Source organism: Panthera tigris, chromosome A2 (genome assembly GCF_018350195.1).
Source record: "Panthera tigris isolate Pti1 chromosome A2, P.tigris_Pti1_mat1.1, whole genome shotgun sequence".
Classification (NCBI taxonomy): Eukaryota; Metazoa; Chordata; class Mammalia; order Carnivora; family Felidae; genus Panthera; species Panthera tigris.
In genome coordinates this window covers 45,761,597-45,775,005 of record NC_056661.1, presented here as the reverse complement: position 1 = coordinate 45,775,005, position 13,409 = coordinate 45,761,597, and the positions used below count along the sequence as shown (strand labels likewise).

The 13,409-nt window shown below is 38.3% G+C and overlaps 1 pseudogene; it reads right to left on the bottom strand.

Annotated features, from left to right (window-relative positions):
- Positions 1 to 983: 983 nt before the first annotated feature.
- The window catches only part of LOC122236317, a 35,030-nt pseudogene continuing 22,604 nt past the window's right edge, over positions 984 to 13,409 (bottom strand).

Sequence of the window (13,409 nt, the reverse complement as noted above, 5' to 3'; positions counted from 1 at the left end):
TGGAATTTCTCTCACAACATCTCTGTAATGTCATCTTTGAGTGGCTTCTGTTGGTCTTCAGAATAAAACTTACATTCCTAGTCTAGTAATTAAAATCCTCTATAGTTGACACAGAGTTGACCTTTCAACCATATTTCCTAGTTCCTCTAAACATGCCTGTACTCTAGTCATTCCTCAACTTCTACTCTGTCTTGGCTTATGCCATTTTCTCCACCTGTTAATGCAATTTATGTCACTTAAATACCATCACTTCCACAATATCCTCCTTCTTGAACTTCTGTGACACTTTAACTGTATTTTTGTGATACTAATAATTTTCTATTCTGTATTGAAATGTTATATATATCTATCTTATATCTTCTACTACAATGTAAACACTTGGAGAACAGATTGATATGACTATGACTGTTCTTTGTATTTCAATATCCAGGACATTCCTAATAATGAATAAGTATTACTATGGAGAAGGATAGGCAGACCGATACAATTTTTAGCTGAATATCCCTGTGCTAGAAAGGCTAAAAGAGGAAACCCGTTCCACTCTGGGGATAGCTTAAATCTTTAAGCCTTCTAAATCTCATTATCAGAAAACAGTGCTGTGTCCCAGCTGCCTGAATATTCAAATGCAACACCTAAAGTCACCCACTACTACTTAGCTTGCACCCATTTTCTTACCTCAAGAACTGATCCTGCTACTTACCTTGCACCCATTTTCTTACCTCAAGAACTGATCCTGTTGGATCAATGACCAATGGGAAGTATGTGGGAAGCCCAGCTTTACAAAGATAATGAAAACATTTTTCCTAGCTCATACTCAGGTGAGTGTCCTGCTAGGTTAACTCCACAAATATATTCTCTGGTTTTGTAATTTTGTGCTAAAAGACATCCCAATATACTATTAACCTTAAGTTATCTACTTTTCTTTTTTCTTTCTTTTCTTTTCTTTTCTTTTTTTTTTTTTTTTTACAACTTTTATAAGCTGCTTATTTTGCATCAACCTTATTTCTGTCTTGTCTGAGTGTTTTGAAAAATAGTTTAAGAGAACACTCAGTGTCTGCTCCCATCCATTTAGTGGCCTGGGTAGTGGGAGCTGCAAATCAGTCTTCAGTGGCAGGCTGAGCACTCCAGTCTTCAGTGCAGAACTGCTGAATAGGCACAGAGAGAACCATGCCTTCAGATCAGTCTGCGACTTCATGTTGAATAGCAGTGAACTCGGGAATTCGAACAGTCCATTCACCCTGAAATTTCTCCTTTGTCACCGTCTTCTCAGCAGTTTCTTTTCAATTTCTTTTTCATTTCTTCAAATCTTTGTAGAAGTTGAGATCAGGTATGGCTTCCTATGGTGTTCATGGAAAATGGTGCAATGCACGTGCAGAACTTCCTAGGTCAGTGTCCACCACATCAGACCCACTGAGTGGGCTCACTTATTATTGCAGAGATGACGGTGTCCACATAGCACAGAGGACAGTCTTTGTTACACATACAAATGGAGGCAGGTTAACATAAGAAGCCTCTGTGAGAAGCTGGTGGTCAGTCCTAGATCAATAACCACCAGAAGTCTTGGCTCCTAGTAGGCTGCCTGGATCTGATTAGTGAAAGTTCCAGGAGTGAAGCAGCAAGAAATAGGAATGGCTCCAGTGGCAGCAGCTTACTTCAGCACAGCTCACTGACCACTATTCCTGGGTGATATGACGCTGACATCAGCGGGTTTTCAATGGCAACAATGGCATGGGCTGCCAGCAGAAGCTTCTCCCAGGTTCTCTTGAGATTTATGATGTACATGCCATCACATTTCCTTTTGTAGATGTACTGTTCCATTGGGAAGTCAATGTTGGTATCACCTAAGTGGATTCCTGCTGCAAAGAATTTGAGGACATCCTCCTCCTTCACTAGTAGGACATCAAGGGTTCCAGACAGTGTGAAAGTTTCCCTTTAAGTTACAATTGGAATGCAAAACAATGCCATATGGACTCCTCTCTGGGTAGTGCGGAAAGGCTTAATTTTTCTAGTTTTAAAAGCACTGTGAAAACCAAGTAGTGCCTATGTAATATTTTTTTAAGCTTATTTATTTATTTTGAGAGAGAGAGAGAGAAAGCACACATGCGAGTAAGGGAGGGACAGAGAGAGGGAGAGATAGAATCTCAGGCTCACTATCAGTGTGGAGATCGTGTGGGGCTCGAATTCATAGACCATGAGATCATGACCTGATCTGAAACCAAGAGTCAAGCATTTAACCAACTGAGCTACTCAGGTGCCCCTTCCTAATATCATTCTCTTATAATGTTTAATTTGCCTGTAAGTTAGCTAAATGTAAAGCTGGTTTTTAAATATACGTAGTAAGTGCTTCCTGACCATCATTGAGGTATTCTGTCCACTATTCAATTCTATCCACCAGTTGACTTGGTCAGGGACACTATGTGAGGCTGTGCAGAGTATAAACTGCCCAGTTTGGGTATGAATCATGATATTACCATGGGAATGCTGCCCTCCAGAGCAGTGCAATGTGTCCTCTGGATGACCACAATGATTTGATGTTCAGGTACGCTCATTTTTAGTTTGGAAACTCTGGACCCCTCTTGTATTCATTTGCTGGGATTGTTGTAACAAAGTACCACATATTGATACTTAACACAAATATATTGTTTCAGTTCTGGAGACTAGAGTCCAAGAGCAAGGTATGTTCAAAGTTGAATCCTTCTGAAGGATGTGAGGTAAGGATCCCTGTCCAAGGCCTCTCTTCTTGGCTTGTCAATGACCATTTTCTCCCTGAGTCTCTTCACATCACCTTCCTCCTATGCATGTCTGCCTCTCTGTCCAAATTTCCTCTTTTAATAAGGTCTCCAGTTAGATTGGATTAGGACCCACCTAATGCTCTCATTTTAACTCAGTTACCTCTGTATAAAGACTCTGTTTTCAAATAAGGTCACATTCTGAGGTACCAGGAGTTCGAACTTCTTTTTGGTGGAAACATAATTCAAGCCATAAGAACTCCTAACAGATGAAAATAAAATCTAGATCTTCATGGGAAGGATACTGGGTGAAGAATTTGAGCTCACCTAGTAACTAGTATATCCAGAATAGAGAGGAATATGTAGGAATGTATTGCAAGCCATGTCCAACAATATCTTGGGCTGGACTGGAATTAAGGGCAGGTTTACAGGCAGAAAAGGATAATGTGGTGTTAATTAGGAAACTGAGGCAGAATTGATGTTTATGTGCTAGGACAGGCATTACTCCAGATTCTCCTGACAGTGAGCCTTTGACACCAAAGCTAATATTTGACATAATCCACTGCAGAAGAATGCATGTGTGCAGGTATGGGAGGGGTGGTCTGGATCATTTAAAAAACTGGAAGAAGCAGACAGCTCAGAAAGGTAGGGGAAACTACACACCCGTGGACTCTTTTGCAAAGGTTCTATGAGAGTCAGCGGCAGCCCAGTCCCAGTGGTTGCTGCCATGACTACAAGACATTCTCACACCACCCTGCTCAGTATCCCAGGCATCCTACCTCTGTTAGCCTCCAACTAGGTTACCTAAAAGCTTTGTAGCTTTGAGGATACCCATGCTGGCTTGTGTACAGATATGGCTAAGTCCTTTACCATCAAACCCCAAAATGCCTAGAAATAGAAATATCATTTATAAATATATATTTTAAAAACACATAAATATATTTATATAAATATGTATAAAACACACATATATTTATTTATGTATAGCATATATAATGTTTGTTATATAGAAATATATTTATTATATTATTTAATATATATTTATATATTATATTATATATACTTAATTATATTAATATAATATATTACTTATATATTAATATATTATATATTAATTATATTATTAATCTATATTTATATTTATTAATACATATTTAAAATGTGTAAGTATACACAAATATATGACATATTGAAAATATGTATATTATATTCTTATATTTTATATAATACATGGTAAAACATGTTTCAAAACTAAATATTTAATTTATTTCAATATATTTCAAAAATAAAATGTATAATTTTATTTATTTATTTTTACATATTTACTGCAGAGACTCATATGATATGAGAAGTCATAGAGTAAACCATATGTAAGTCTATATGTAAAAAAATACATTTTGGGGTGCCTGAGAGGCTCACTCGCGTAAGTGTTAGACTCTTGATTTCAGCTCAGGTCATGATCTCGTGGTTTGGGAGATTTAGCCCTGCAGTGGGCTCTGTGCTGGCAGTTCAGAGCCTGCTTGGGATTCTCTCTCTCCCTCTCTGCCCATCCCCTTCTTGTGCTCAAAATAAATAAATAAACTTTAAAAATATATGTATTTATATAAATATACTTATTTATATAAATATATATGTAAATATATTTATACACACATACATATATATGTATTATATATGTATGTATATATGTGTCTATGTCTATATCTATAGTCTATATATATACTTTAACCATCCTTTTCTATTTAAGCAAGCTACTAAATGGTTATCAAGAGATATTATTCCTCCCTTGATAAGTATTATCAGTAGTAATATTGTGGCAACCAGGGCAAATAGCCAGAATGTACACATATCAGCCCTGGGGGAAAACTTCCAATGTCATCTAGTAGCAGATGTGTAGTTTTTTTTTCTCTGTTCATAAGATTCTGGGGAAGCACAAAGCAATCTGGCATGGCTAGAAATCAGATTCTGGCAAAGAGATTTCCATTCTTGAGATTTGGGGCTTTTAGGATGAATTATTAGGGAAGCATCAGCTCTTCCTTGCTGTTGTACGTGGCCAGCCAGGGTACAACACCATTAAGAGTGGGCTCTAGCTTCATGCTGCTAACTCAGCATTTATGGTTGGGGGTACAACCTCTCCCCTGAAGTGATTAGTGGGCTTAAGTGTAAGACTTGTGATTGCAGCTGTATTATCTAGCAAACTAATGGCATAACTAATGGTTATGTTTTTTACATAAACATTCAGGTTGGAGAATCTGGCATGACTGGGGAACTGGGGCCCAGGACTTGCCGCCATTGACCAGGATTAATTGCTTTAAGCAATAGGTCATTGCTGAGTTTGTGTGAAGCTTTGTAGAAAGCTAACTTCTTTCCGAGGAGGCCTGCCTTCCCAAGATAAGTCTTGGCATGTTAACCCTTCTGTCTCAAGGGAAATGGTATAAGTACAGAGAAGAGAGAGGCTGGCAGTTGGGGAATTGATACTTGAGCAGAGATTCAACACATTGACACTCTTGTTCATCCCTCCAGTCATATATACTACGGAGTCAAAGTTTGAGTACATATATTTTTATTCCCAGTTCACTGTTCTTTGCAGCGTCCTTCAGCTCTCCTTCCTTCCTTCCTTTCTTTCTTTCTTTCTTTCTTTCTTTCTTTCTTTCTTTCTTTCTTTCTTTCTTTCTTTCTTTCTTTCTTTCTTTCTTTCCCAGGAATGGTGGAGACTGTGGGAGTTGGGTATAGTGTGAATCAGGGTTTTTGTTTTTGTTTTTTGTTTTTTGTTTTTTTGGCAATAGCAGTTATTGCCAAAATCCTGAAATAAAGATTTACTCTAGGATGATGAAGTTACCCTCCACTCTCTATTGGTTGTGAGAGAATCTTGAAATCATATGAATACTTAATTAATTTTTCTCCATATTGGGCCTTGAATTTTTATCACTTCTTTCAATTCTTTCTTCTGGAAGAATCAATTCTTGTTTAAATTATTAATTAAAAATTATATGTTTCAGGAGCATGTGGGTGGCTCAGTCAGTTGACCCTCCAACTCTTGATTTCAGCTCAGGTCATGATCCCAGGGTTGTGGGATCAAGCCTTATGTTGAGTTCCACACTAAGTATGGAGCCTGCTTGAGCTTCTCTCCTTCTCTCCCTCTGCCCTTCTTCCCTGCTGAATGCTCTCTTTCTTTAAAAAAAATATTTTTAATTAAAAGAAACTATACATGTTTCAGACCACATGTCTTGTGGATTTCCAGTTTTATTGCCTTTGATTGGTGTTTTGCTTCTTGCCAGTCCTGGATAGTCGCTCATAATTTCGCCAAACTTTGCCACAAGTGAAAATAACTACCTTTGTCAGCTCTTTAGAGTTGGAAAATTGATTGGTGTTTTGCTTCTTGCCAATCCTGGATAGTCACTCCTAATTTCGCCAAACTGTTTGCCACAAGTGAAAATAACTACCTTTGCCAACTTTTTAGAGTTGGAAAATTACATTGCACATTACGTACCTGAAGTTAAAATATTATACATCTTGTAATTATGTAGAATGGTGCAGGAAGGTATCCTAAGCCATGCTCTTGTTTGAAACACAGTGTTTTTGATCCATAAGAAGTGAAAGAATCTCCCAGAATCCCTGTGATTACATTGAGGACAGTTTCTACTATTTTAACCCAGACCACAGACTTATGGGGCAACACTACCTTGGTAATACAATCTAATAGATAAGCCACCTCTGTTTATGTTATCCCTTTTATTTTGAATTTCTTTTCCTGTGATCTTTGCCTGTTAAAACCTTATTACTAATTTCATCAACTCTACTATTACAAAATAAATAATTAGTAGCTACTAAGCACTTCTCATTGACCATGAATAGTGCCAAGAGATCTCCATGCACACTCTCTTTCGTTTACAGGCATACCTCAGAGATATTGTGCATTTGGTTTCAAACCATCCCAAAAAATATTGTAGTAAACAGGTCAAATGAATATTTTGGTTTCCCAGTGCATATAAAAATTATGTTTATACTATACTGTAGTCTATTAAGTGTGCAATAGTCTTATGTGTAAAAAAACATTGTACATACTTTAATTTTAAAATTCTTGATTGCTAAAAATGCTAACCATCACCTGAGCTTTTAGCAAGTCCTAATCTTTTTGCTGGTGGAGGGTCTTGCCTTGATATTGATGGCTGCTGATGGACAGAGTGGTGGTTGCTGAAGGCTGGGGTGGCGGTGGCAGTTTCTTAAAATAAGACAACAAATGAAGCTTGCCACACTGATTGACTCTTCCTTTCACAAACGATTTCTCTGTAGCATGCAATGCTCTGTAGGTAAATGCTACAGAAGTTCTTTCAAAATTGGGAGTCAACCCTCTCAAACCCTGCTGCTGCTTTATCAACGATGTTTATGTAATATTCTAAATCCTTTGTTGTCATTTCCTCATTCTTCACATCATCTTCACCAGGACTAGCTTCCTTTTCAGTAAACCACTTTCTTTGCACATCCATAGGCAGCAACTCCTCATCCGTTAAAGTTTTATCATGAGATTGCAACAATTCAGTCACATCTTCAAGCTCCAATAGTTACGTTAAAGATCACTGATCATAGGTCAATATAACAAATATAGTAATGAAGAAAAATTTGAGATATTGGAGGAATAACCAAAGTATGACACAGAGACGTGATGTAAAGCAAATGTTGAAAAATGGTGCTGATAGACTTACTTGCTTGATGTAAGGTTACCATAAGTTTTAATCTGTAAAAAATGCAGTATCTGCAAAGGACAGTAAAAGGAGGTATGCCTGTATTGGTTTGTTCTTCACTGCCTAATCTGCATTTTCAGTGTTCTGAGTGGACCAGCAAAAAGAAAGATATGGTCTCAGAGTTCATGGTACTTACATTCTACTAAGGAAGACAATAAAAAGGAAACCAATAAGATAATGTCAGAGAGAGGTAAGTGTTATGAACAATGTAAAATAAGGCAACATGATAGAAGGTGACTGAGAGTGGGGGACAATTTTATAGAGGGACCTCAGAAGACCTTTCTGAAGGAAAGGAGCCAGCTATGTGAAGATCAGGCAACAGAGACGATTTGAAGGCCAAAGGCATGAGGCAGGAGTGAGCCTTATAACAAGCCCGTGATGTCAGTCAGTCCATCTATGTGAACTGGTTAAAGAACTTAACTCTCAGAGCCTCGGTTTTTTTTTTCTTTCAATCACAAAGGCAGATTGATTAGCTCATTTATGACATCTTTCTTAAGCACTTACTATGTGCCAGACACTCCTTAGGTTTTGGGGATGTATTATTGCCCTCATGGAACTCAAGTTCTATTGGAGGGGTTGGGAGACAGACAGTAAACAAATAGTTACAGAGAAGGTTAGGTAATGGTAAATGCCTTAAAAAAATAAAACAGAGTAAGAAGACAGAGAGTAAATGTGGGAGGTAGGTTATTAGGGAGTCAGGGAAAGCCTCTCTGTGGAAGCGAATTTTGAGTAGATAACAGAATGAAGGGAAGGAGAGAAGCAGACCATGTGGCTATCTGGGAGTAGGGTGGGAGTATTTTGAGTGGCAAGAATAGCTGTAAGGTTAACAGGAACTTTCTGTGTTCAAGGCATGGTAAAGGAGTCCGTGTGCTACAGACAAAGGACCAGGTCATTCTGAGTGTGTTGAAAAGCCACTGCAGGATTTGGAGCAGGGATATAATGGGAGTAATGTTACCTACAACAGGGTGTTGGGAGAATTAAGAGATAAGGCATACATAACCTAGCACAGAGTATGCTAGTAAGTGCACAAAGACCTGTTTCCTTTTCCCTTCCCCTTCTGCTTCCTCTCCCCCTTCCCTTCCCTTCCCTTCCCTTCCCTTCCCTTCCCTTCCCTTCCCTTCCCTTCCCTTCCCTTCCCTTCCTTTCCTTTCCTTTCCTTTCCTTTCCTTTCCTTTCCTTTCCTTTCCTTTCCTTTCCTTTCCTTTCCTTTCCTTTCCTTTCCTTCCTAGTCTCCCCTCACTGTCTCACTGCCTGTTCCTTTCCTGTCTCTATCCTTTGTACATCTATACTGCTCAAGTATGTCTTAGAATAAGACAATCTAACCTGCTGTTATTTCTTTCCTTGTCAGCTTCATACTAAACTACAACTGCCTTGAGGACAGGGCAGGAAAGGAAAGGAAAGGAAAGGAAAGGAAAGGAAAGGAAAGGAAAGGAAAGGAAAGGAAAGGAAAGGAAAGGAAAGGGGAAGGGGAAGGGGAAAGGGAAAGGGAAGGGACTTATTTGCCACTTCAGTGCCTTGGAAATTGTTGAAATGCAAAAGAGTTCTTGAATTGGCATTAAAAATTCTGCTCCATGGAGGAATAGCAATCATGCCTGGGATTTAAGAAGTATGTTTGGACTAGCAGGACCTCCTTGTTTGTACTGGACAGTCCTGAGTTTGGTCACGGTAAATATACTGGGAAGTCGGCAGCTTTGTTGTGGTTCACATAAGAAATTGCTAGATTGCTAGTAGCTTAGAGCCACATGCTAATTCCAGTAGGACTTGGGCAAGTCACTTAATCTTTCTGAAACTCACTTTTCTCATTTGTACAACTGAGATAGTAATCCATAGGATTATTGAGGGATTGAAGGAGATCATGTATATAAAGCTCTAAGTACAGTAGACAGCTCTGAGTAATCAATACATACTATCTGGTGTTGAAGGTACTTTCCCGATTTCCTGCCATTTTCCCAAGACAATCAGACCAACTCTGAGAGTCAGTCTGGCAGCTATGGAGAAGGAGAAGGAGACTGTCACTTGCTGAAGAAATCAGTACACTTTACCCACTTATAATTATGACAATGAGTCTGATGCTGGGCAGAAAGTCAAGTAATAGCACTGGCTCCTCCTTTTCAACCTTTTCTATTTGTGTTAGATTTACTTTACCTATTTGAGAGCAAAGAACTTGCATTTTTTTTTTTTTTTTTTTTAGTCTTGACGGCAGGGGGGAAAATAACTTACCTAAGGTCACATATCTAATAAGTGGCACAGCTAGAATTTGAATAAAGGTCTGGTTCGTTCTACAGTTCATGGGTATAGAAGAAAGCATGCTCTCCTGAGTCAGGACATGTGATCTGGGCACTCTACCACTTATCTTGTCACCTTGGGAAAATGCATTTATCCTCTCAGGAAAAGTAGGAACCACTCTCCTGATTCCCAATACAATGTCATTTCATTTGACCTTCTCTGGTTTTAATTTCCACTTGTACTGGTTTAAGATGTTGGAGTAGTCTCTAACCTTGTTTTCACAAAGAAGCACTGATGCATGTGCCCCAGGCCCTTATAGCTGACCTGTTTCCATCAGGTGACCTTTCTGCTGAACGATCTATATGATTATTCCCAGGCACCAGTCTCCAACAGGACTTGCTAAAGCCACTTTACTTAGCAAAGTAGTCAATAGAGTTGCTTTGTATTTAACTCAGCCGGGGAGATAACCTTACATTTCAAAACCCTTTCTCTAATTCTGTGTCCTTCTCCATACACTCTTCCCCCAGCCTTGCTTTTTTTCTTTCATCAGCTAACTTTTGCTTTTAGTCCCATCTGTTCTTTCCTTTTGTTCATTTTATCTCCACTAGGGACCTGGAAGAAATGAAAACATGCATCTGAAATACAGAGTTGTTGTCTGGGAGACATCAAAGCATTGTTTCTTTCATTCTTTTTCTTTTTTCTCTTCCCCTTAACAGCATGATCAAATCTTGGTTCTTCAAGGATAACTTTCCAGGCTGCGCATTAAAAGGTTGGATAATGAGCATTTAGTGTTCTGGTGATTAAGACCTATTCTGCCTCACAGGTCAGTGCCACCTGAATTAATTGGCACCTTTTCAGTTGGAGTTCCATTCTCACATATCTTATTCTACCAAGAATGGTGTTCAGAGATCTCTATAATCCATCGCCATTCTGTTTTCCTAGCCCTCCCTCCCTCTCCCTATAGGACTCATGTCTTGACTGAGTGATTTACCCTCTGCCACCCTCTTGCTCTATGATTTGCATCCTGCCATGGTGTTCCTTATTTCCCTCTGCCTGGAATGGTATAGTTACAACTGTAGACTCAGGAGTCAGTCTGCATTGAAATCATTGCCACTAGCCCTGTAAAACTAGATGTTTAACTTCAGCTTTCTCACATATAAAAGGAGATGTTAATAGCTTTCTCACCAACCTGGGTAGTTGTAAAGATGAAGTAAGACAGGGAGTGTAAAGGATTTGGTGGTGTACCTGGCTTATAGTAAGTGCTCACTAAATATTAGCCCCTGTAATTTTCCACTTGTATCTATCCAAATCTTACTGCTTCTTCAGGGCCATTTCTCAAAATATACTTCCACTTCTTACACAAGAAGTCTTTTTTGACCATCTTCCAGTCCAAAGTGACCTCTTCCTTCAAGTATTCTTATTTTGTGACTTGTGCAGGATTATTTGGTTAGTCTTAGTTTATGTTCAAAGTACCCACCTACAGGTAAAATGCTATTGGAGGCAGAGACCTAAGCCTCTAGCACAGAGCTGAGGCACATTTCTAGAGAATGGAATTATAATTTTCTGCTCCAGAGTTAAGGGAATTTCATTTTGTTGATGTTGTTTTGGGTTCTTGAGTGTTCTACTGATTTAATGAATGGTTCACTCATTTTTCACTACACCAAGACACTGGTATCCTGGGTGTTTTGCTTCTAAGAGTATAGTCAGTTCAGGCTGGTACGGTTGTGACATGACCTCTGGGCTCAACTATTTGGTAAGCAATAGTAAGGCCTATTTTGAACCATTAAGGTCATTAATCTTTGGCATGCTAAAAATGGGACATTTTGAAAGAACCTTGAGAGTAAATCTCAATATCATCTATGTATATCTGCAGTTAAGACTTATAACGAAAAGTTGAATTTCTGATTTTCAGTAGCAGTCTTATTTAAAAAAAAAACTGCAAGAAATTCCACATATACTTTGCCTCACAAATACCTGTAATTAGGTCAGAATTCAGGAAAGTGGGCTTCTATTTGCATAGAATGACATTAATTCTGCATTTTCTCCTAACAAGGTTGAAAGAAAGGATTAATCACTTATTCATGCAAAACCAATTCACATGAATCATTTATTTATCTTGTTCTGGTAATTTTGCAGAGCTCATTTTTACATGGCTCAGGTTGCAGATAAAGTGAAAACTCAGAAGGTGATTTACCCTCCACAATAAAGACATGATGGCCGTGTAAACAGGATGTTTCCTATAGGAAATCAATAGGTAACCATGGAAATGACTCTACAATGGGAAATTCTATTTCCTTATGAACAAATCATCAAAAAGATCAATTGTAAGATGAAAGGGCTTTGTCTGTGCCCATACCTTTCACAAAGGCTCTTGATCTATGTAAAGAAGAAAACATGCACATTGATGCCAGTAAACAACTATCTTAAGCTATATTGAAAATGAACATCACTTTTTACTTTCTGAAATTTGGGCTGGAATTTTTTGAGCACTGTTCTTGGAGGTTTAACTAAGAAACATATATAATTGCAAGAAGAATGTTCCACAATATGAGATGCTTGAATTCTTGACCTAGCCTAACTTCAGGCAGTGAGGAGATCTTTGATTTAATTTGAATTTGAATTTAATCTTATTGGACTTCAATTTCTTCACCTGTAAAATGAGTGGATCAAATTAGTGCAGGATCACAGGTGTGTTGTCTGTGTACAACCATCTCATTTTACCTTCCACGGAAGACATTACTAAACAATTATAGCACTCTTTCTCACTGAGCCTCGACAGAACCTCAGACACCTTAACACATTTCTCAGGGCAGCTGCTTCCTATGGATGAATTGTCATCTATAAGACATTCATTTGCTTTTTTGTGACCTTCAGGACTCATTTAACCCTGACATAAGAATTTGCAAACTAGCTACAGGTACTGAATGTCTTTTCAGCTAGTTCATTTCGTTTCAGCTAGACTTGAGCACAGAATTCAAATAAAAACAATTAGAAACTGTAAATGTATTGTCTGTTTTATTTATTTTTAATGTTTGTTTGTTTATTTATTTATTTATTTATTTAATTTTGAGAGAGAGCATGCATGCACACAGGCATGCAAACAGGGGAGGGGCAGAGAGAGAGGGAGAGAGAGAATCCAAGCAGGCTCCGCGCTGTCAGTGCAGAGCCTGATGTAGAGCTTAATCTCACAAACCATGAGATCATGACTGAGCCAAAATCAAGAGTTGGGTGCTTAACTGACTGAGCAACCCAGGCACCCCTGTAGGGTCTGTTCTAAGCCAAAGGAATTGTTTGGTCTCATTAAACAAATATGTTTAGTCAAATATTTATTTCAATGAAAAAGTTGCTATTGAACCAATCATGAATAAAAGTGAAATGATGTTAGTAGTACTTTGTAGCTGTCCATTTTTATTATCACCTCAGAGACACAAGTAGCAAATGTTTGCTCTTTATGTGCCTACCCCTTTGTCAACAGTAGAGAGCAGCACAGTTATTTTCAAGTGTCTTTTTTGGGAGCCATTTATGCATGTACATGGGCACTGTACACATCAGGTCCAAAGATATGACCTATGGCCAGTTGCATTTGAAGAGTATATTCACATGTCAAAAGAGCCACCTTAATTAAGTCTTCTAGATTATGGTGTTGAATTTCCTCTTTAGGCTTTCAGAAATCACCGTTAGAATATTTGCATGTTGCAGCATTTCATATTGA